At 32.2% G+C, this 22,308-nt stretch overlaps 1 protein-coding gene across 4 annotated transcripts in view; it reads right to left on the bottom strand.

The window, feature by feature from the left end:
- pros (homeobox protein prospero) overlaps positions 1–21,939 on the bottom strand; it is a 94,002-nt gene extending 72,063 nt beyond the window's left edge. For 2 of the 4 annotated variants that reach the window (XM_085189660.1, XM_085189663.1), the window contains exons 1-2: positions 19,181–19,687; positions 14,121–14,171 (exon numbers count right to left, since the gene is read on the bottom strand). The gene's annotated coding sequence lies outside the window, so the exon portion shown is untranslated. Of the gene's footprint in view, positions 1–14,120; positions 14,172–19,177; positions 19,688–21,543 lie in introns of those variants that run through there. The other 2 variants (XM_085189661.1, XM_085189662.1) reach the window with 2 other exon arrangements.
- Between the last annotated feature and the right edge of the window lie 369 nt (positions 21,940–22,308).

Raw genomic sequence — 22,308 nt, 5'->3', positions numbered from 1 at the left:
CGCGGTGCGCTATGGCGTGGTCATTCCTATGGCACTTCCGCTTATCATATAAGTACTTACCTATGTTTTAGAGTTTATGAGTTTTTTTGGGAAAGACCGATTAATATTGCTCAGGAATAGTTGTTGTTAATTTAAATAATCTATATTTAAATATAATTATGGTTTTACTTTGTTGTTAATTATTTATAAATCTATATTTATTGTCATATTGAGAATTCCTATAGTTTTTTTTTTGTATAAAAAATAAAAACAATTTTCTATACGCAAATATAAAAAAAGGCTTAATTAATAATCTTAATATATAAGTACAATTAGAGAACATACCTAATTCTTTAAAACAGGATTTTTAATTATGCATTTGGAGAGCAATACGCGAACAACAAATACGATTGTAATAGCACTCAGACAGAACAAAACCTCTCGTTCAGTATCAAATTGAGAACAAAAGAAAAATGGGATGGAATGAACAATCCCGAAACAAGACTCCAATGTGCATCGATTGGTCTAAATTCAAGTATTCACATTGTCGCTAATCAGCTGCAAAACAAAGCCAAGTTAAACAAAAATTATTCTCTATCCACTGTATAAATGTCCTTAACAATGCGAACTATTCGATTTACCCCCAAAGTAGGAAAAAAAAATAGAAAAAACTCTCGGGCCAGTTGACATTAAATAGAAAAATGATTCCTCATTCAACGCAATACAAGAAAATTTATGACAAAGAAATCTGAACGCCATTCGATAGTATTTCCACCTCGAAAAATACGAACATTAAAAGTGGAATAGTCATTATTTTTAATTAATTAAGGTACCGTCATCACATGAAAGAGTAATCTAAACCGAAATAGGTTAAACAAAGGCTCTATGTCTCTTGCGAGGCCAGGCGGCGGGCGAAGCCGCCAGCACAAACGAGCGAGTCGGCTAATGCCGCCGTATCTGCTCATAATGAGCTACTCAAGTACACCCTAACTTGTTTACATTGTTTCTTTATTGTGTTTTTTACCCGCTTCCTCCTTCCCTATGGTAACCAAATGATTTTTTTCCCTGCAATAAAACGAAAATCTCGCTTCTGTCGTCTCTTTGTCTTTTACGCGATTTATTTTTAATTAGATGTCGCGAACGTCGTGTGTGTTTTTACGTGTGGGTAGTGCGAAGATTTCTTTTTTTTTTTTAGTTTGTAAAGAGTAAGATCTGACATCCGATTTCCAGACAAGGCTCTAGGGTGTGGGGGTGTGGAGCTGCTGCAACGTGTTTTAATTTTTATGCGACACCTTGGAAAATGAAGCTCTTCCTGATGTGGAAATATTATATTATTTTAAACTTTCTCGTGTCTCGTATAACATATGTATGTGTGCATTAAGTTACGTTAATCTCTTAATCATATTATGTAGGTGTGATGAAAAATGATTTTTCGTGTTAAAGTATAAGTTATTACAGAATTTCTCATTTGTATCACTAAAATAATTGATCTTGTTTCTACAATTAGTATATATTACTTTAGTATTAAATTGCCTTAGAATATAGAATCGAGAATTAACATTAATAAGTATAAGCAATCAGCTGTCACCAAATACTAAATCGATAAATGTAAATAAACCATCTCTACCTATTAATAACCAATCGATTTCAAAACAATAATTACTAAAACCCATCTAACCATGCTTACAACATAAATCTCTCTCTCTCTCTCACACACATTATAAATATATAATAAATAATATATATATTAAAAAAAAACAATCAGCACAACAATAAAATTTATGATCTTACTTATACGTAACGTTTTTTAATAAAGGCTCTCGCAATCCCGGCCGTCATGCGAACGAGCAAGTTGGGTACAGTTGGTAACAAAAGTGCGGTACACTCGCCAACAAAGCGGCTAATCATTCCGTATGTGCGTGGCCCCGTTTCCATTGTCTCCGCCGTGATTAAGAGGATTGTCTCCAGCTCTCCTCCATATTAAAAGCGTGTCTTGCCGATGCGATGGTCTACGATTCAGTTGAGTTGCTCGTGTTCAGGGTTAGCTAATGCTTTTTTGTTGGGGGCTGGAATTGGTTGGTTGTTTTTTTTAGGTTCCCTTTTTCTGTTAAATTCTGGAACCGCTTTGCGTATGAAATGGAGCAACTGAGCGCTTTGCCACCACATCAGAGCGAAGAAATGAAAATATTAAATATTTAATTTCCTCGAGTGCGAATCGAATCCACGACCTATTGTGTCATTTCATTTCTTTTGTCAGTCATTCAGTCATTTCTTTTGCCCCTACGCCACGTGGCCTCAGTGTTAATACTAATATACTGTATTTTTATGTGTTTTTATTGAATTAAAATATAAATTTTCATATATGAGAACTAAACGATTGGCTAAGATAAAAATAAGTCACATTTGAGATGTTAATTGCTTAAAATTTAGACAGTTATCAATAAATATATAAGTAGTTTCTTCTTCTTTAAAGAAACAAAATAATTTCTAGGCACATAAAGTCTTTATTACTATTAAAACAAGAGTTCTTTGATTCACAACACACGAGCGGGCCGGAACCACCGATCACGTGTCGGATTTGGCCTACGGGCCGGAGTTTGGAGTACCCTGTGCTAGATAATGCGTAAAATGTGCCGCTGTGTGAAACTTTCGCGGCATTTTTGTTTCTATTATTATGTGCCTTTTTTTTCCGCTTTGCCTTTTTTTTACGGCGATCTTGGTAATGTGACGTCATGGATATTTTTGCTTCAGTTTTTTTTTACGCGAGTAATAAACTACCCTTTGCGTATGTGGACTGTAGGCGGGTCTATTCTCTCCATATTAATCTATCGTTGCGTTGGTATGTATTTATATTGAAATGTTGACTGGGAATCACCCACTGTTTTCAGCTATATAATGATATGTTAACCTATACTATAAATTCGAAAGTAGTTTGTCTGTCTTTTACGCAATCAGGGCCAAACCGCTAATTTATTTGTGATCAAATACTCATATAGAGATACTTGAGGGTCTCGGGATGAACATAGGATATTTTTTTCTCATATTTGTAATATTTTCGATATATACCAATATATTAAAATACTTATTAATTTGACATGCTATTTATTCCGCCATGTTAATAACAACCGCCGGTAAGCGACCGTTGCTAAGCACCGATTTGCAAAGTTTGTTATTAGAAAACGTCACCCAAAATGAGCTTGCTTAACGCATCTCTCTATTGAAAACTGAAAATAATTTCATAAATATATTTAATAAATATTCGTATAGTTCAAGCGGACGTAGCCGCGTTCGGGTCCACTAGTATTATTATATCTAATAATTCTATAAAAAACAATTGATATTTAGACAATGAGTCCTTTAAAACTAATGCTAGGCATTTTAAAGTTCAATTTATAATGTTTTTTCACAGGGTTGAAAGAAAGCTAGATGAAAGTGTGATAAGGCGGTAATAATGGATAGGGTGATTGATGAAGCAGAGGTGTCTGGTGGGGAGAAAGAAAGTTACTGGGAAAAGAAATGATTCTGTAAAAAATATTACTTTCACTTACAAAATAATTAATTGTTATAAGTACATTACTTAAGATATCAATAAATCCGCTTCACGCTGTATTCCCACAGCAGAGTAGACAGAGAGAACTTAGTGTTAAGACACTCCATTCCTCATAAGATATTGAAGAATATAATAAGGCTATTTATTTTAAATCTTAAAAAGAAAATTATAACAGTAAGTATCGTGCGATTGTGTGAAAAAACGATCGAACACTTCAGTCGAGGTCTCTTATAAAAGGATATCTTAAGTAATATTGAGATAAACGTTTTTAGGGTTGCCACAGTGGGTTAAATTTGTTTCAAGTTTCCATTTAATATATTCATGAAAAAGAAATAAGTAACAAATATTCATTAGTTCTTTTCCTCTGGGTCCTGCAGTGGGATGATGGTGAGTGGTCCTTATTTCTTTACGCGGCGTAGAGCAGCGTATTGTCTTAATTTAAATTGTTTGCTTATATTAAGAAGATGCCATATAGTAATTTTAAATTTTATTTCATACTTACTAATAATCAAAAACATTATATAATAAGAACTTTAACAATATTAAAATATCTTGAAGTGATAAGCTTTTAGTTACGCTTTCAATTTTTTGTATAAAGAGAATGTAAATAAATCTAAGTGGCTAACCCCAACGTAAACGTCTTACCCCAGTTTCTCAAGACGGCAACTTAACAAACACTCATTTAATCATTCTAAAGAAGTAAGAGGGTTAACCATGGGAACGTAAAGCAGTTTATACTTAGTACCTATATAAAATATTTTTATTTTACTTTTTTTTATTTGAGCTTTAGAGTAGCAGAGGAAACGAGCTACCGAGACATTCCTCTCTCTCTCTCTCTCTCCTTCTCTTTTTTTGCAAAATGATGCACGTCGAGTAAAATAATAAGTCATTCCCTCAAAACGGAATCGAATTGACAACCGTGTATCCATTTAGTAATATACTTCCACGCTGCTATGGTTATGGCGTCAACCATATTTTACTTTTATAAATTATATAACTTTCAAAACAAAGGTGAATATCAAAATTGACAATAATAAAAAAAATCTACGAGTACTTTTGCGTAGGTGCTTCAAACAAAAAAATATTAAATTTATATACAATAGCGATTGTTTGTTAGGACTCAAGGTTCCTCTAGTTACCAATAGTTGTAGAATTGATCATTACCTATAGGTATATAAATATTTGTTTTACATTTGTTAAGTTAATTGTTAATTGTTAAAATATTTTATAGGTAGGTATCTAATAATATAAAAAGTTTATATTTTTAAATAATATTAAAAGTACAAAAATATCTATTAATATTTTTTAATATTATCTTCACGGTATATTCCGCATGTAATAGAGTAAGCTGAGGAAAGGCACTCCTTTGTACACAATCCGCCCAAGTTATTCAAGACATTACGTTTAAAGGGCGGGATTCAACGTCAGGCTATGTCTTCTTATCAGCACGAGGATATGAAAATAATATATTCCCCGATTGGAAATTGAACCCAAAACTGTCACATTTACACTTAAACACTCATCCACGATGGCCCCTTTATAAAAAAAAGATTTTCTTAACAAATACAGCCAATTTTCACATATTAATAAAATATTTATTACGAAGTCTTACAAAACATATTGCAACTTCATTGATATATCTCTTTTTAATACTGAATATAAAAAAATACATGTATATTCATATGTTAAATTTAAATGATTTCACTTATGACGTCCCATTGAAATTTCAGTTTTTATAAAAATTTACGCAATTTCGGTCACTTCTGCGTATCGTGTACACACGATAAACCTTTCACTTTTAAAATATTAAGTAATTATTCATACGTTTTAAAAAAAGCGAAGCAATGAAAGAAATTGTCGGCGTTTAATTTAAATACAGATTTAAAACATTTTAAACCAGCAAAAGGTAAACAAAGGAACCGCGAAGTTTCGTGTGAACCCTACAGTGTCTTACCCTCTTCTTAAGACATTGTAAATATACTTAATGGCTCGGTAGAAGTTTTAATGGTGGAAGTTTTATGTCTATATGTTCAAGTGCCGAGAGCTTTTATAGAACGGCGTAACACGTTCAGATCCACGTTATGACATATTGTATTGGAGAACGTAGCTTTAAAACTTATTATAGTATCATTTTTAGCTACAAATATTACGTTTTCATTCAATTTTGTTAAAACTTCAAGTGGAACATAATAAAAAACCTTTTTTGTATCTACTATTAACCAATACGTCACAACTGATGTCAGAGAAAAGGGTTATTTGACAGAAGATAAAAAATAATTTTGCGATACAAAAGTTATTAAACAAACAAACGTTTGCATCGTAATAAAAAAATATATAAATAGCAAAAACCCGCAAAAGCTGTTTAATCTGTATAGATAAAACACCTTGACTCCAATTTTTTTGCTATCAATAAAAAAAATATTTCAAATTTAGAATTCAAACATATGTCAGATCGAGCGCGTGCGCTTCGTAAAATCGTACACCTTTCGTGACATTTGCGAATGCATCTTTCTTTATGTTTTTATTTTAGCTCGTCGAGTTTGTATAAATAATATAAAGTTAGAGAAAGTATTGTTTTCTATTAAAGTTTCATTATTATTATTGAGGCTTACTTTAAACACGGTTATGGTTTCGATGCTGACTCAAGGGACCAAATCAAACATAGCGCAGCGTTAAGTTCCGTTAAGCTCCGTTAGGTACAGGTCACATGTAAGTGCACTACCGCCTATTTGCACAATAAATAAGATATTTTAGGTATATATAAATAACAGGTAAACATTATTAAACGCAAGCAAATTAAAGGAATTATGTCTAAAATTGTAATAAAGTTCTAAATCGTAGCTGATATCTAAATATGTAAATTATTCATATATTTCTTCTTTGATAAAGACACAGATACATTATAGCAAACTGAAATGAAAGTAAATAAAAAAAAATATATAAAAATCCTTACTCTACCCACCGCCCAAGTAAATATTCTCTATCAACATACTCATATTTCAGAGGTTTTTAATTTTATTGATATGGCAAACAGGAACACGTTGCGGGCACTCGAGAGGGCGATGAACTTTATTTTTTTCTGTCGATTTATTCGTTATCTGTTCTTGTTTGGACACTTTGTGTCGATACGGCTTTATTTTTGTTTTTTTTTAAATGTTGCCATCAGTTATTTATGTTTAGCTTTAAATACTAAGCTTGCTCCAAGTATTAGGTTTATTTTTTTGCGTTACTTTCAATTTGCAGCTATTAAAAATGTTTGGCTTAAAATGGATAATATAAAAAACTAAGATGGCACAAGTACCTAAAAATTATATAAGGTATTTAAGATAAATATTTCTCAAATAAACTCTATTTACTTGTATGCTATGTGGCCAGTCGTGGCGATTCCCACTCGCAGAAATAAAATATATATTTAATTTTATTTTCATTTCTTTGCTCTAGTGTACAGTTCGGCGTTGAGTTTCGCCGCTCAACACGCATTGCCTCCAGACTTCGGCGGCAAATGGGCAACGAAGTCTCTTAACACTAAGTTCCCACTAATATAATTCTTATATATCCTAAAATATAATTCTTATTGGAAACCAAAATATTTCAAATTTGCAGTGTCAATAATTAATTACTTCACGTGTCTACGTGTGTTTCCTTAATGGATCTAGGCCGTATAGAATATACATATAAATCTTCGACAGAGTTCGAGAATCAATTACAAGTTGGCGGGAACGCCATCTTGTCAATAGAGGGAACTTGCTTGCGGTTTGTCGGTATGTTACTAATTTAACTTAGGGCTAAAATCTTGAAGTCCATATATGGCGTGATTTAATTATTACTTAAATTTAAAGTTTCTTGGAGATTAATTTATTATTTTTTTAATTAATGTATCCCGAATATAGCAGTGTAAGTAGAGGGAACCTAGCAACCTAGCGTTAAGACAGTCCGTTCTGTATTTTCCACTGAATTCTGGAGGCAGCGTCTATTGATTGGCTCTGAATCAAGAATGAAGAATTATAGTTTTTCCTTATCGAGACTGTTGCTACTCGTAGTTAGATAATTATAGTTCGAATACCAAGAACAAGTTAAACTTAACGAACGAGAGAAACATTTCTACGTAAAAACTGAAAAGAAGTCATTATTCTTAAACAATTTCAACCGAAAATGTAATTAACAATTACGTTTTACTTAAACCGACCACTTAGCTACGTTCTAAAGAGAATCGCAATTTTAAATTACCTTTGAAAGTCTTGCAGACGGAGCCGGCACGCTCACGCATTTAAAAAAAAAAAACAAAACAATAAACACCATTAAACGGGAACAAAAGGAGTGAAAGGCAAGTCGGGGGAACAATTAAAACAAGAAATAATAAGGAGTTGTAATAATAAGTATTATAGAGACAGGGGAGAGCACCTGGCCACGCGACCAGCGCCCCTAAAGCTTCTGCCGACTATTATTTCTTTTTTTCTAAAGAGCTCTATGGTTTTGCAAATTTCGTGATTTACTCGTATGTTGGAATCGAATGTGGAATGTGAATATTCTTATTATAATCGATTATTTTCTTTTTTATTTCTAACTTAAAGCGACAACCCAAAAGAATTACTTTTAAATCTAAATATAATTAACATTAACACTTTATAAATCTCAATAAATCTCTTCCTAAGCTTCCAACATAAAAAAAATAATTAAAAAAAACATTACTATTAAAAGTACCAAATAATAGTCTTTCAATAATCTTACTTAACATCGTATATAATAATAGTAAGTACTACAACCAAAGAGTATTGTCATACGCGTGCAGCTACAACCCCATTCCGTGCATTCCTGCATAGGTAATAAGAATAACCCCACACGCGCCGCCATCTGTCTTTACTCGTACCTCGACACCTGGTCGGCCACGATGCGTATGGAATTAAGATTTTTATGCATAAACTTGATATGTTTAACTCTGCTATTTAAATTTTGGTACTGTTATTATATAAAAGAAAGAACTGAAAGCTGGAAGCAAAACGCGGCGTTGAGTTTGGTTGTTCGGTGAAAAGTGGGGAACATAGTGTTTTAACACTAGGTTCCCTCTGCCTATTTTATTATAAGCGGAATCTATATTATACGTGAAGCTGAACAAAACTGGATGCTCATATATATTTTTTTTTTTTGAAGAAAATTGTGCAAATAATGAAATTTAAACGTATATAGATATCTATTTTGAAATAAATAAACTATTAAGTAAGTATTTAACTCTCAATACAATTAGTACTTCATTCTGATAATTTATTTTTCCCCAAAAAAAAAAACACAATTCTATTAATGAAATAATAGAATTAATTAAATAAAGATTTACATATAAAACGCATGATATATTCACACCCACAGATTATACTTAATTATGCAAATTCAAACATCCTTATTTATCTATATACGACTACATACAGGTGCACAATACGCGCCTTCAGGAAACGGAAGCGGCCAATAGCGGTCCGTCACGCACTTCGCCTCAATCATTACATTACATTGTTGATTGTGATAGTTGATTATTAATTAACTGTTTATATTATATTATTAATAATTTATATATAGAGAAGTTTTTTTCTGAGCTTAACGCTATATCTCGTTTGTAGGAGAGCAGGGAGCTTTAATACTTCATTTCCTCAAATGGGACTCGAATCCACAACCTGTCGAGCTTACAGTCACACGACAACAGAATTTTGTATTGTGCCATTAATTATTGTTAAAAGATACTTATTACTAATTTTCAGCAATTATCATTGATTTTTAAGCAAATATTTCAATAGTTAGAGCTGTAATTACAAAATTTTACTCAAAAATTACTTAAATATGCCAATTGTAGAAAGTAAACCAACTATTTCAAGTAACCCGTCAGATTGGCGAGGCGTTAAAATCTAGTGACATTGCGTTTTTGCACAAAGAAGTGTTTCACAAGTCACGCCGCTACGGAGCCGCTCGCGAGACGTACATTGAATAGACACCCAGAAAAGAAATGGGAATGTATGGGGGCGAAATAGGAACGTCTGTACGGCGTTCTTTTTATTGTAAGTCGTTGGTCGTAAAAGTGCATATGAATTAATATAAGAATATGACGATATTATATTGCTAGGTTATTTGTTATTGCAATGATAATGGAAAGGTACAAATTTGGTTATTCTTTTGGAATTCGGAAATAGTAACACATAACGTTTATTAATATCAATTTATTATTTTCATTCCTCTAGAATTTGGCAGAAAGTAGGCAGCGGAGTGTCTTAACATTAGGCTTCCTTTCATGCAGGATATAGCGTAAAGCTGATTATTATTATTATTTTTAAACAAAATACGATTCATTTCATACAAATTTACATTATAATTGGTTACAGAAAATTTACCTATACATCTAATGATTTATAATTCCCAATTCAATTACCAACGGCCGCAGTCCCGCTCGCATTCCCACCGCGTATGTTTCCACATTAAGTGTACACACATTTACACGGCAACTTGGGCGCTCACACTTCACGCGCCGTCACTTGCGGTGTAAAGGCGTTAAAGTTTTTACATTATGGGGAACAGTAATTAGGTGCGTCTTTGATATAAGTTTCGCGGAATTTCTAAAATAGTTCCTTAATTTCTCTATAGTGTTTGGTGTTATTAGCTTTATATGGTTGTTGGATCTTTGGAATTTTTTAAGAGAATTATTTTTGAATTGTATGCAATTGGGTCAAATGTAATGATTTTTTCTATTTTTTCTTCTGGTAATCATAACCTAAATATTATCCAAAAATTAATATTTATTTTGTATTGATATTATCTTAGAGGCCATTATTAATTACATTAGAATATTTTCATGATCTTTGAACTCTCCCATGTCCTTGTCACAGATTAGCGAGTCACCCCCTACCTAGTGTGACGTCACATATTTTACAATTTTACATCTACAAATTATTTAATAAATACAAAAATCAAATAATTATGTATCCCCTATATCCTGCACACAGTAGTGTAGGCAGAAGGAACCTAGTGTTAAAACACTCCGTTCCCCACTTTCCGCCGAATTCTGGTCATGGAAAAATTATTTAATAAATGTCCCAAATTTAAGACACCTTTCTTTCTTAGCGTGTGCCAAGTATGGATAGTCTCTTACAAGAATAAAACATTTGCTATCCAATAAGAAAACCAAGGTACCTATATATCTATTTTTTGTATTTCTTTAACTTTACTATTATCTATTCTTAATAATAAAGTTTGTTAAAAATATTTTAAATTGTATCTTAATTAGAATCTACACTCTACAAAACAACCACGTTAGAAATGTCCAAATCGAGCCATGATGGCCTCTTCCATTTATATTCCGCTCTATTCATTATTTATGAAACTAACGACTTCTTTCTAGCAAAGACAGATCTGACCTTTCCCATACCGTTCTTATACATTTACAAGTAGGTATAACGTAAGCATCGCTCTACGTCAGAGTACGTATAATATTACGTCATAAAGGGTCAAACGGTTATCTATTATTAAAAATAATTAATATATAATTATGTAGGAAAACAAAATTAGACATGACGTAGAGTGACGCAAAAGAAAAATATTCCTATTTTAATTCTCTAACAGATATATTGGAGCTTTAGTCGCTTGCCTTGGTTTGTCTCTATCGTTACTTATAATATGAAATAAATCTTAGAAATAAGCTTCAAAAATGTTAATCATATTTAAATCTTATTAGAAATGTTTAAGAATATATTATAAGGCTGGTATGGAAAATTGTTTTCTGTACATTCGTACAAGAAACTACAGATTATCAAAGCACTTTACGTTTAAATAGACCAACTGACTATTTCAAAATTATTACAAAAAAATCCGCGAAAATTAAAATAAAATTGAACCTTACGTACCTACTAAGTTTATTAGATTTCAATAAATATCACGTTAAATTACAATAAAGGAACCTTAAGAACAGATATTAATAAAATTCATTTAATTATACCTCTTTAATAGTTTAAAACTTTAACTTTAAATACCATAACCATATAAAATAACTATTAAAAAAAAAACTTTTGCATCACATCCCACCAACGGCCACACGCACTTATTTTCGAATTAAGCTGAAAGTACTCGTGAAATTTCGAAAATTTCAAAATTATTATCAAAGGAGATTACACATTTACAAAGTAGTAGGACAAACATAACTAGGCACCGACAACGTAGGAACTTGTACCTACCTAGCAGTCTAACGCGTAATTACAAACGGTATCTTAAGCCGTTAAACGCAGAGGCGCATCTACCTCTTCGTTTAATGGAGAGCTGCCTCTTTGGTCGGTCTTTCAGCATTTGTGGGCCTTTTAAAATTGTCTTTTACTAACGTTGAAAATTTTTTATGGATAAGTAGGGAAACGGTGCGCTAAAATCCGGAAAGATTCACTATTCTTTTGTTGTTTAAATTTCAAACTCTTGTCTACAGAGTACTTGGGTGGCTATGTAAAATTATATTATAGATATTGTATATCTATCTATATGTATTCTTATAGCAGCAACGTTTCTATAATTTATTTAAGAAAATAAGAGTTTTTCGTTAAACAAATACCTATGTATACCTATATATAAAATCGAAAAGTCACTCAATCATCACGAAATCTCAGAAACTACATGTGCTAGGAATCTCAAATTTTGCATAGGAGTTATTTATAGGACGTAGGTGCTCGCTAAGACGGGAATTTGCAATATTCGATTTCTAAGGGGTTGTTTTTGGGATTGAAAGTTTGTATGAAACTTCGTTACTACAAATGCTAGGAGTCTCAAATTTTGAATGGACATCACTTATAGGACGTAGGTACTCATGGAGACAGAAATGAATAATAACGTAGTTCACGCAAGTGACGCCGCGGGCGGGCCGCTAGTCTAGTATAAAAACAATAAAGTTTCATGTCTACCAGAACAAAACAATCTATTATTAGAAAGGAAAAGATTAAACAGATTGAATTGCCCTCACAAAATAGGCCACAAGCTGAAGTAAAACGCAAAAGAAAAGAAGCCAGATACCTATGCACTAAGATAAATTGAACCCGCCTAGGTTTACGCAAACAATAACCCACTAACGAAATTAAAAACAGTTGCAACCTCATTTTCTAGAACCTCCATGTAGAATCATTACTTAAACTGCATCTTTTTAAACGCTAAGGCTGAATGGGCTCGGTCCTTGAATCGGTTTAGAAAAAAAAAAGTGAGTTCACGCATGGCGCCCATTGTGGGGAGACGCGGGAAAGGTGGATCTCATTACCAGCTCAGAAATTAAGAACTGCGATGGCTGGGAAATCTTAGCGATCATTACGGGAACGGAACGCGGTCGTCACCTTTATGAAATATATTTTTTTACTATATTCATCCCTTTTTAGAAACGCAGTGTAGGTATTCGTTCAAAGAGTTTGGCTCGGCTTTGTATATGAAGTTGTTACATCTACACTTTCAAGCTTCATCAAGCATTCTTTCTTTCTTTTATACAAATACTTGTTTATATACAAATATATAGAAGTACGTATGTACGTCTGTACAACCGCGATTGTAGATTCATATTACGGTCGGTATAAGTGTCTTATTGTGTAATTATCTGCGTGAAGCTTAATAACAAAAAAGACAATAGGCAAGTTCCTTTGATAGCAAATAATATAGAAACTAGAAAATATTCTTCATAGAAATGCGCAATTCGAATCCATTGTTAGAGTACAGCAGCAACCTATCTATTTAATTGGATTTAAGAATGAGTAATTTCTTTTAGTTTTTTGGTTAATTTTAAGACCGTTTATATTAAAAAATACAAAAACAAAAAAATGTTTTCACGCGGTACCCTGCATATACCAGTGCAAGCAGAGGGAACCTAGTGTTAAGATACTCCATTCTAAGCTTTCCACCGAAATTTCAAGGCATCGCATGTTTTGCGCGAAACTCATAGCCGCGTTTTTTCTGTACACAGAGCGAAGAAATGAAAATATTAATTATTTTATTTTATCGAGTAGGAATCGAACTCACAACCTGCCGCCTTTACAGTGCAAGCTTGTGCTTGCGCGCCACGACTAACCTCACCTCATGGGGTAACGGTAGGTAATCTATATAGGTATATAAAAGGACTTGTCCTCACTGACTGAGGTAAGACGCGCGCACAGCCGTGACCGCTGTGCGTAGAAACGTGGAATTTGGACAGATGTTTACTTTCGTAATCTGGACATCCACTAAGAAGGGATTTTGAAAAATTTTAACCCTAAAGCGGTGAAATAGGGGTTGAAAGTTTGTATGGAAAAAAAATTAAATCGACACCGATTTCTATAAAATTTGAAATTTAGATTTTTAAAAGTATTTAATTGAACACGATCTAGAATTCTCCCCCTAAGGGTGCAAATAAGGTATTGAAAGTTTGTATGGAAAAATCTTTAAATCGCCACCGATTTTACCGATTCACCGATAAAATTTGAAATTTAGACTCTTAAAAATCTTTCAATGAACACGTTTCGTGGTTTATTACAATTCACCCCTAAATAAGCAAGCGAAGCTGCACGCGTCCGCTAGTTTTACATATATTTAGGTTTTAAGTCTTTGCATTAGGTATATTAGATAGGCTTACCTAAAAGATGGCTTCACGGAAGAGGTCTCTCAGTCGCAATTTGATGATGATCTGAAAAACATTTACATATATTTTGTATTATTTTGATATCTTAACAACAAATATTAATTATTTGAATGTTAAGGTTGTTTTGGCAGAAAGTGGGGAACGGAGTGTTTGACACTAGGTTCCCTCTGTCTACCCTGCTATGTGCGGAATATAGCGTGAAGCTGAATATATACCTATATGATAATTTTAAATATTTGTATACCTAAGAGTTAAGGAGCAGTCTATGTTATATCAATATCGGTTCAGTAGTTTTTAAAATTTGGCTATTTTTATGTATTTTTAATTATTATCGAATCGAAGCTAGTTTAATTTATTTGAAGTAAATTACTTTTCAAAAATTTATTTTACAAGGTTAAATTATTCTGATGCTGCCGTAGAGTTTTAGATTCTTGTGATTTCAAATATTAATAAAAAGTATATTTAACGTAGATATAATTTATAAGTCTAGTGTGGTTCTTCAGTAATATTTTTAAATGAGCGATCAGTAAATATCTATAGAAATTATGCCTGCGTACTCTATCTCATAGGATAAGTAGCCTACAAACCTATAAAATATTTAAATATGTATATATATTTTTAAATATTATTAATTATTTAATTTATAATAAATTACAATTTAAATGAGATATTACAAATACCTAAGTTCGTATAACACAAATGCAAGACTAATAACAAAAGTCGTAACGACAAGAATATGTTTCTTTAGTTTCAGAGGAAATCTAGAGTTAAGACACTCGGTTCCCCATGTACCTACCTACTACCTAATTTTTAGACATTGTATGTTAAGTAGCGGAACTTAACGCCGAGATTTGCCTTATAACTAGAGAGAAAGATATTCAAATAAATATCGCTTTTCCCCGACGAATCTAACCCATAACAATCTTATTTAAAGTCTGAACTTAAACCGCTGCGCCACGAAGAAATATTAAATTTAATTGAAGACGACAAAAAAGAAGTTCACAATTCCACAAGACTAAAAAACAAAAGCTTATAACGACAAGAACGTCGTTAATTTGGTTTATTTACAAAAAAAAAACTTAAAAAATATAATTGCTTACATTCGTTTCGTCGACAATTTCTCTCTTTTATTCCAAATAGTTTTCACAATGTCTCGAATGTCTCGGTAGTGTACAACGGCCAATAGCGAAGTGGGTCATAAGAAAGGCGGCGCAAGGAAGTGGGCGGCCAAGACGTGGGCGGGGTTTGTCAGTCTATTGTATTGTAAATGTTGAATTTATTTAGATACTAAAGCCCGTTTGTAAGCCGCTCTCAAGTCTGAGTGCGATCTTGAGATGCCGTTTTTATTCTTGAGTTATATATCTATGAATGGAAACGGCATCTCAAATCGATGTTTCGAATGTCGACAAGTCCCGATGCGTCTTTAAATACCTACTTACATGTAAAGCAGGATAAAATATTCTTGATGTTTTATATTTTTTGGGACAGTGCTAAAATTAATTACCTATATAATTTTGTTACACGTATCTGCTATTTTCTGAAGTGAAAGAGCTACTTTCTGAACAATCACATATGGATACAGCGGATGGAATTGAAAATATTATAATAAAAATATCTTCAATTTAAGGTTCTAATCGAAAACCGATGTCGTATCACCACTCTGATACCAAATGATGCGAAGATGATGACGACAAAATATACTTACTTAACTACTTGTAACGGAAAAAAGTGAGAAAATCTGTTTTTCCCTATTATTATTTCTCTATTAAGTCGATATATGTGTAAACTTCACGAATCGTCCGTATATTACAGCCGGGATTTTATCTGCATAATTTAAAACTCCTAACGAATTGTAATATAGCCTTTAGTTTTTTTTTCTAATAATAGACTATCCAACACAAAAATAATTTTCCGATTGGAGGTAGCAGTTACTGAGATTAGTGCGTTCAACCAAACAAACTTCATATTATCTATTATTATTATTGATATCATATACCAAGCCAAATAATTAAAAATATAATGAATAAGTTTAATAAAGTTCCAACGAATGAATAATTAGAGACATAAACAAAACGTAAATCTCACTAATAACAATTTCTTATCCAAAATGCCCAGTAAATGTGTATAGCTAATAAATTATTCTAATACTTATGCTCCACCAATAAAATTATGTAACCGCCCCATACCTCCTCCTGTCTTTAAGATACGTGAAGGTACGCCCCCATCTTAGAAGTTTAGAGTACGCCCCCTATCTTAGAAGTTCGGTAACGCCTTCCGAATTCACCTGTTTTCTTAGAAACACACCCACGCACTTACACGCCTATAGAATTCGAGGAGCAAATTTTGTCAATAGTACTCTTTATTACGATAATATAGATTATAGTATAGGAGTGATATCTTTATTTACCTATATTTCTGGATAAAACTTCATTTAAATATTTACATATAAGTACATTGTGTAAGTATAAACTTCTAGCATAGATAATGCTTTTCCAAATGCTAAATTTAACAAGAACTTAAATCATGTCCATCAATATCATATGTAGCGACCTCTACAATTAATCATATAAAATTAAATGCGCAGGAGCAGACGTTAACAGCGCCATCTTTAGAATAGATCTTGCATTAGCTATTACAACTACAGAGCGCCATCTATGTATAAAACAGAAAACAATGTAACTACTTGCTGTTTTTCTCTAAGGGATGTCGCTACTGAACTATTTTATTCTGTTTAGTTATTACTTTTAAAACTAAATTTGTCATATTAAAAATTCGAATTTATTTATTTATTCTTTTGCTTATTGTATACAAGCAAAATATCGATGACCGAATTCACTTCATAAGTCTTGTTGATTTTACAAAACGCCGCCTAGTAAAAAATAGCAACATAATATGGACTACATATTGCTATCATTTTGAAAAATATAATAATATTTTTAACAATATTTCAAAAATATTGCCCATGAATCAGTAAAAAAAATATATATTGACAGTCAAAGTTCCATGTATTTTTTTTAAATCACAACTTCGTGTTTAGATTAATATTGATATTTCATGAACTCTACATTATTTGTGAAATTAATTTTGAGTGAATCGACTCTATTTTAGACATACTGCCAGCTAAAGAATCTTTGTATTGGTTTGTGAATATTGGCTTATCAATTATTTTAACAGTTATGGAAACTGAAAATTAGTCATTGCTCTAGGCAAGTTTATACTTTAAAATGCTAAGTAATAACTTAAAACCCGAATTAAGTTAAATAATGTCTTTATTGGGCTTATTTATTACGAAACATATATCCACTGGAGTGGTTTTTTTATTTTGTTAGACAAAGCGCATAGTCAATCCTGCCAGGGTTTCTTACGAGTATCTTTTGCTTTCCTGCTTTAATATGATCGAGATGAGCGGGAAGTTAAAGTAAAAAAAAAAACATATATCTTGACACTTACAAGACCTATAAAAGTATTCTAGTAGTAAAGTTTTTTATTTATTTATTTTAGTACCCTATTAAGTGTTGTTAGAAATAAAGATTAGTGTTGTTCTAACATAAGTTTAACATATTTTAAGGTCAACTAATGTGATATCTTTCAATATTTGTAAAAACTGTAATTACGTACGTACCTACTCTCTCCGTCTCTCTCTCTCTCTACTGTTGTTACGATCAACGAAAAATAATGCAGCCGCTTTTTATAATTTATTTGCGATAGAATAAAAAAATAAAATAATAAACCTTTTAATGTAAAGTTGTAGGTTCTCAAAATGTAATTATTAAAATTCCTATTTGAAAACCTTACTTATCTAAGTTATATTTTTCAAAATGTTCGTAATCTAATATGTACGGAATTTCAAATAGGTATCTAATAAGCTTATACGCAAAACTATAATCACTAACGCTAACAATATTTTTGAAAAAAATATATTTATTTAACAGATTTTTTGTTTTATTCATGCTGTCTCCCGTATATAGCAGGGTAGGGCAGAGGGAATCCAGTGTCGAGACACTCCGTTCCCCAATTATCAAAACGTTAAGTATTGAGAGGCGGAACTAAATGTCGCGTTTGCTTTTGACACCAGAGCTACGAAATGAAAATTGTTTAATCCCCTAAATAGGAATAGAACTAGCAACCGTCGCATTTATAGTCAGACGCTAAGCCTTCTTCCCCACTACGGTCTCAATAGAAAATAGCTTAACAAACTAAATAATTATTTATCTTTTATGTTTGGATCATGTACAAATAAAGTTGATATTTTTTAATACTCTTAGAAAATCGACTCTACATATTACATGTCCCCTAAGAAAAAAATATACTAAGTATATTCGCGTTATTGTTTAAGTACTTTTAAAATACCTTATATCTATTATATCATATTTTAGTTAGCTAATGATACATTAGTTAGAATCAAAAATCTGTATTGGTCATTCTTTGAACTTGCCGTCGGTCTTCGCAACGAGAAAAACTACATATTACGGAGAGATTTAAGTAATGTTATTCAACTCTCTTTCTAATTTATAATATTATTATACTAGGTAATCGAAATATAGTAGCTTAATGCAAATATTTCATTAAATATAACAACATACTTACTGTGCATCTTAAAACTATTACACCGCAAAATCAAGGAAAGCAATAAAAACAAAAGAAAAAAATATAATTTATTATAAATCATACAAAAAAAATTAAAGTAAAAAAAAAAACACTCGTAAAAAATATTAAATTAAAAAAAAATATATTACTAAAAACGATCTTTCTTAAAAATAATGTATAAAGCTTGGAAATAGAGAATTTTCATAGAGTCATTCCGTTAATCGACTTCAAAATTTTCCGTCGCGGGTACTATAGCTAATTTTTATTTAATATTTTTGCTTTAGAAAAAAATTGACACTATGAAAATGCTTATTTAATACTCATATTTACAATTACAATGGAAAAAAAATACAAATTATACAAAAAAAAAATCATAATAATAAAAAAACATAAAAAAATAACAAAATAAAAAAAAACTAGAGTCTACTAAATTATTTATTACTATATTATTATTAACAAATCACCACCTTGGTCCACAGTCTTCGTAGAGCACTACAGTTAGTCAAGTCCGGTAATGTTTTTTAACCACAAATCGTCCCAAAAACTAAACTAGTAGTTAATGGCAGTCCAATGACTTTTAATCTTTATCCTTAACATTAATTTAACGCTTAACAATAATTGTTAGTTATCAATTGCTCACTCGAGGCGTCGCTCGTAATTTAAGAAAAATAAAATTCCAAAATAAAAAAATACTCTCAATAACCGCCAAATCGTTTATTTAATCTCTTTACAAAATACGTAACCGACATAAATATTAAAAATTTTCCGCAAAAACTTTCTCACTGCCAACAAACAGTTTAGGTTTAAAAAATTGGGGGTCGGGAGGGGGTAATTTAGCCTAAAAATATTTTCGATTAGACGCGATCGAATAGAATTTAGATTTTTTTTTTTGTATTATTAAAATTTACAATCACAAGAGCACGAGGAACGTGTATTGCGCCGCGCGGCCCGGCCGGCCGCCGCGACTCCAGACGGACGACTGAGACCGTCCGCGGCGGGCCGCGCCACCCAGCGCTCCCCCGCCTCCGCCCCGCGCGCGCCTCCCGCCACCCGCCCCACCCCCGCGCCCGCCCGGCTTCGTTACGAGCCACTTGTAATCGCCGAGCAATTTTTCCGCCTAAGACAAATTAGGCGGGCCCGCGCCTACTGCCCTCCGCCGCCTTGCTGGGCGGCTTCTTACTATACGTCTCTAAGACGTCTTACTTACGCCTTGCCACTTCCTTTTGTATCCACAACCGTACGCTATACGAGTGAACGAGGAAAAACGTTTCTAAAGCTTCTATATCATGATTTTTATATTTTTCTCTCTATAAAGAGAGAGAGAGATATGTTAGTAAAATTGGTTCTAATCATATTAGTAAGCGACCATTGCATCGTTTATTGACACATGAATATAATATACACAAATACTTCCTACCTCCTAAAGTTTCTATACCAAAATTTTATATACTGTTCTCTCTAACAGGAGAGAGAGATATGTTAGTAAAATCATTGATTCTAATCACTTATTAGTATGCGATCGTTGCATATTATATTGACACATCAATAAAATATGCACAGATATAAATTATCGACAGTCAATGTTATGGCGGCGTACTGTTTTATTTTTAAATGGCATTTAATCGTCACTTTCACTTTCGCCGGTGCCGAGGCCGGGTTAATTGTAAATAAAATTCAATCATTCGCAAAAAATCCCGTAATCGCCACCGACAATATCAATGAGAGATACGTATTAAAGCACATTTTATGCATAATAATGGAGTCTGGTGAAAGAGATATTTTTATAGGTGAATTCTGGTGGTTTTTTATAAATGTAAACATTTTATTTCTCGATTGTGTTTTTAAATTGTATTAATTTTGATATGCGATTTCTGAGCGATATTTATGGCTGGACTTTAAAATTGCTATATCTTCTATTCTATTTATTATGAAAGACAAGTAATGATTGGTTTGTATATATTAAGTGTAGTTTCTACTAATATAGACAAATAGTAATTAGCTAAAAACATATAAAAAACATATAAAAACGTATAAAAAAAATCTCTTATACAAATTTTAAAACGACAACAACCAGTTTTACCAGTTACACCGCAAAAAATACAAATAAAACGGTCCAACAACAAAAAAAAAAACAAAAAAACAACAAAAAAATTAAATAATAAATAACGTAAAGCTAAATGCTTTTATTTAACAATAAATATGTACATTTCCACGATTATTCTCAGTTTGCAATATTTGGAACATCAAATTGGATTTATAAGGCTATTTTTCACGCCAGTATTAAAGTCGCGTGGAACCGCGGGGATAAATTGATATGATTCTTTTATCTGAACGCCGTCCAGCTGTGGCCGCGGGGTCGATGAACCCGCTTACTTTACTTTTTTAATTTAATGAGCCATACATTAATAACCTATTTATTTATTTATTTTTTATGGCGTCTTTTTTTCAAAATTTTTACATTTTTAACATTTTTTTTATTTTAAATATTAAAGTGCTTTAACGTTTCCTCAAATTAAGTTTTGTTTAAAATATTTTTTTGAGAATATTTTGTACAAATTACGTTGCTTGTAAATTTTGATAGAGAGTATTTTTATTTGTAAGTATTTTTAAAATTAAATATTTTTCATACACATTACTTCTTTTTTATATCTAATATTTTAAAAATATTATGTAAATGAATAGTGAGCAGTTAATGAGGTAACATTTGCTGAGGTACATCTTAAAATAACTTTAGTTTAAGTTTGATATAAATTAAAGAAAAAAAAATATACACTAAGAAAACTACTAAAACTTAATATAAAACACAAAATAGACTTTAGCCACAAATTACCTGGTCTTTGTGTTGGTATTTACAAATCTTCTTTATTCTTCTAAAGTAGTAATCACGAAACTTTTTATTATCCGAGTTTTACCAAACAAACGATCGTCACAAAAATATGAACAACAACGAACTATCGAAACCTTATCAATTAACTTATCCTTAAAAAGTTTCTAAATATTAACACAGTCCAAAAAATTGTTAAGTTCTTATCACTTATAAGTATATCCTATCGCACTAAACACCCGAACTAAATTTCGGGTTTAGCTAAACAACGAAATCATAAAATAAAAAAAATTAACGCGACGAAGGAACTTACTACCACTTATAGACTATGCGGCAAAACGAGCCGAATATTTACATTGAAGAAAAAAAATGAGGTCAATCGGAGGTTACGGGCAACGCAGCCGGACGGCGCGGGCCGCGACGGGATGTGACGGGACGAGACGGGCTCGCGCCGCCCGCCCCCGCCGCCCTAGCACGTGCGCGCCCCCGCGAGCGGGACACCCTATCCCGGCCGGCGCGCGACCGCCAAGGACGCAACTACTCCTTTTTCAATTTACTATATTTACCGATTTTTATTATTTTTTCGCATTTCGATATTTTATTTTTTAGTTGATGCGCCCCGCAACTCACCTGTTGTGCTTGACCCGTTTCGATCTGTCGACCGTTCACATGATCGACGATTTTGGCTGTTTTTATTATGTGTACGTTGTTGTGTACGAACTTTCTTTGAGTAAAATTTCAAAACAGCACCTATTCTGGAATACTGGAACT

Source organism: Heliconius melpomene, chromosome 8 (genome assembly GCF_056956725.1).
Source record: "Heliconius melpomene rosina isolate 202511_hmr_F chromosome 8, ASM5695672v1, whole genome shotgun sequence".
In the NCBI taxonomy this organism is placed as follows: Eukaryota; Metazoa; Arthropoda; class Insecta; order Lepidoptera; family Nymphalidae; genus Heliconius; species Heliconius melpomene.
This window is presented reverse-complemented; position numbering and strand designations above follow the sequence as displayed.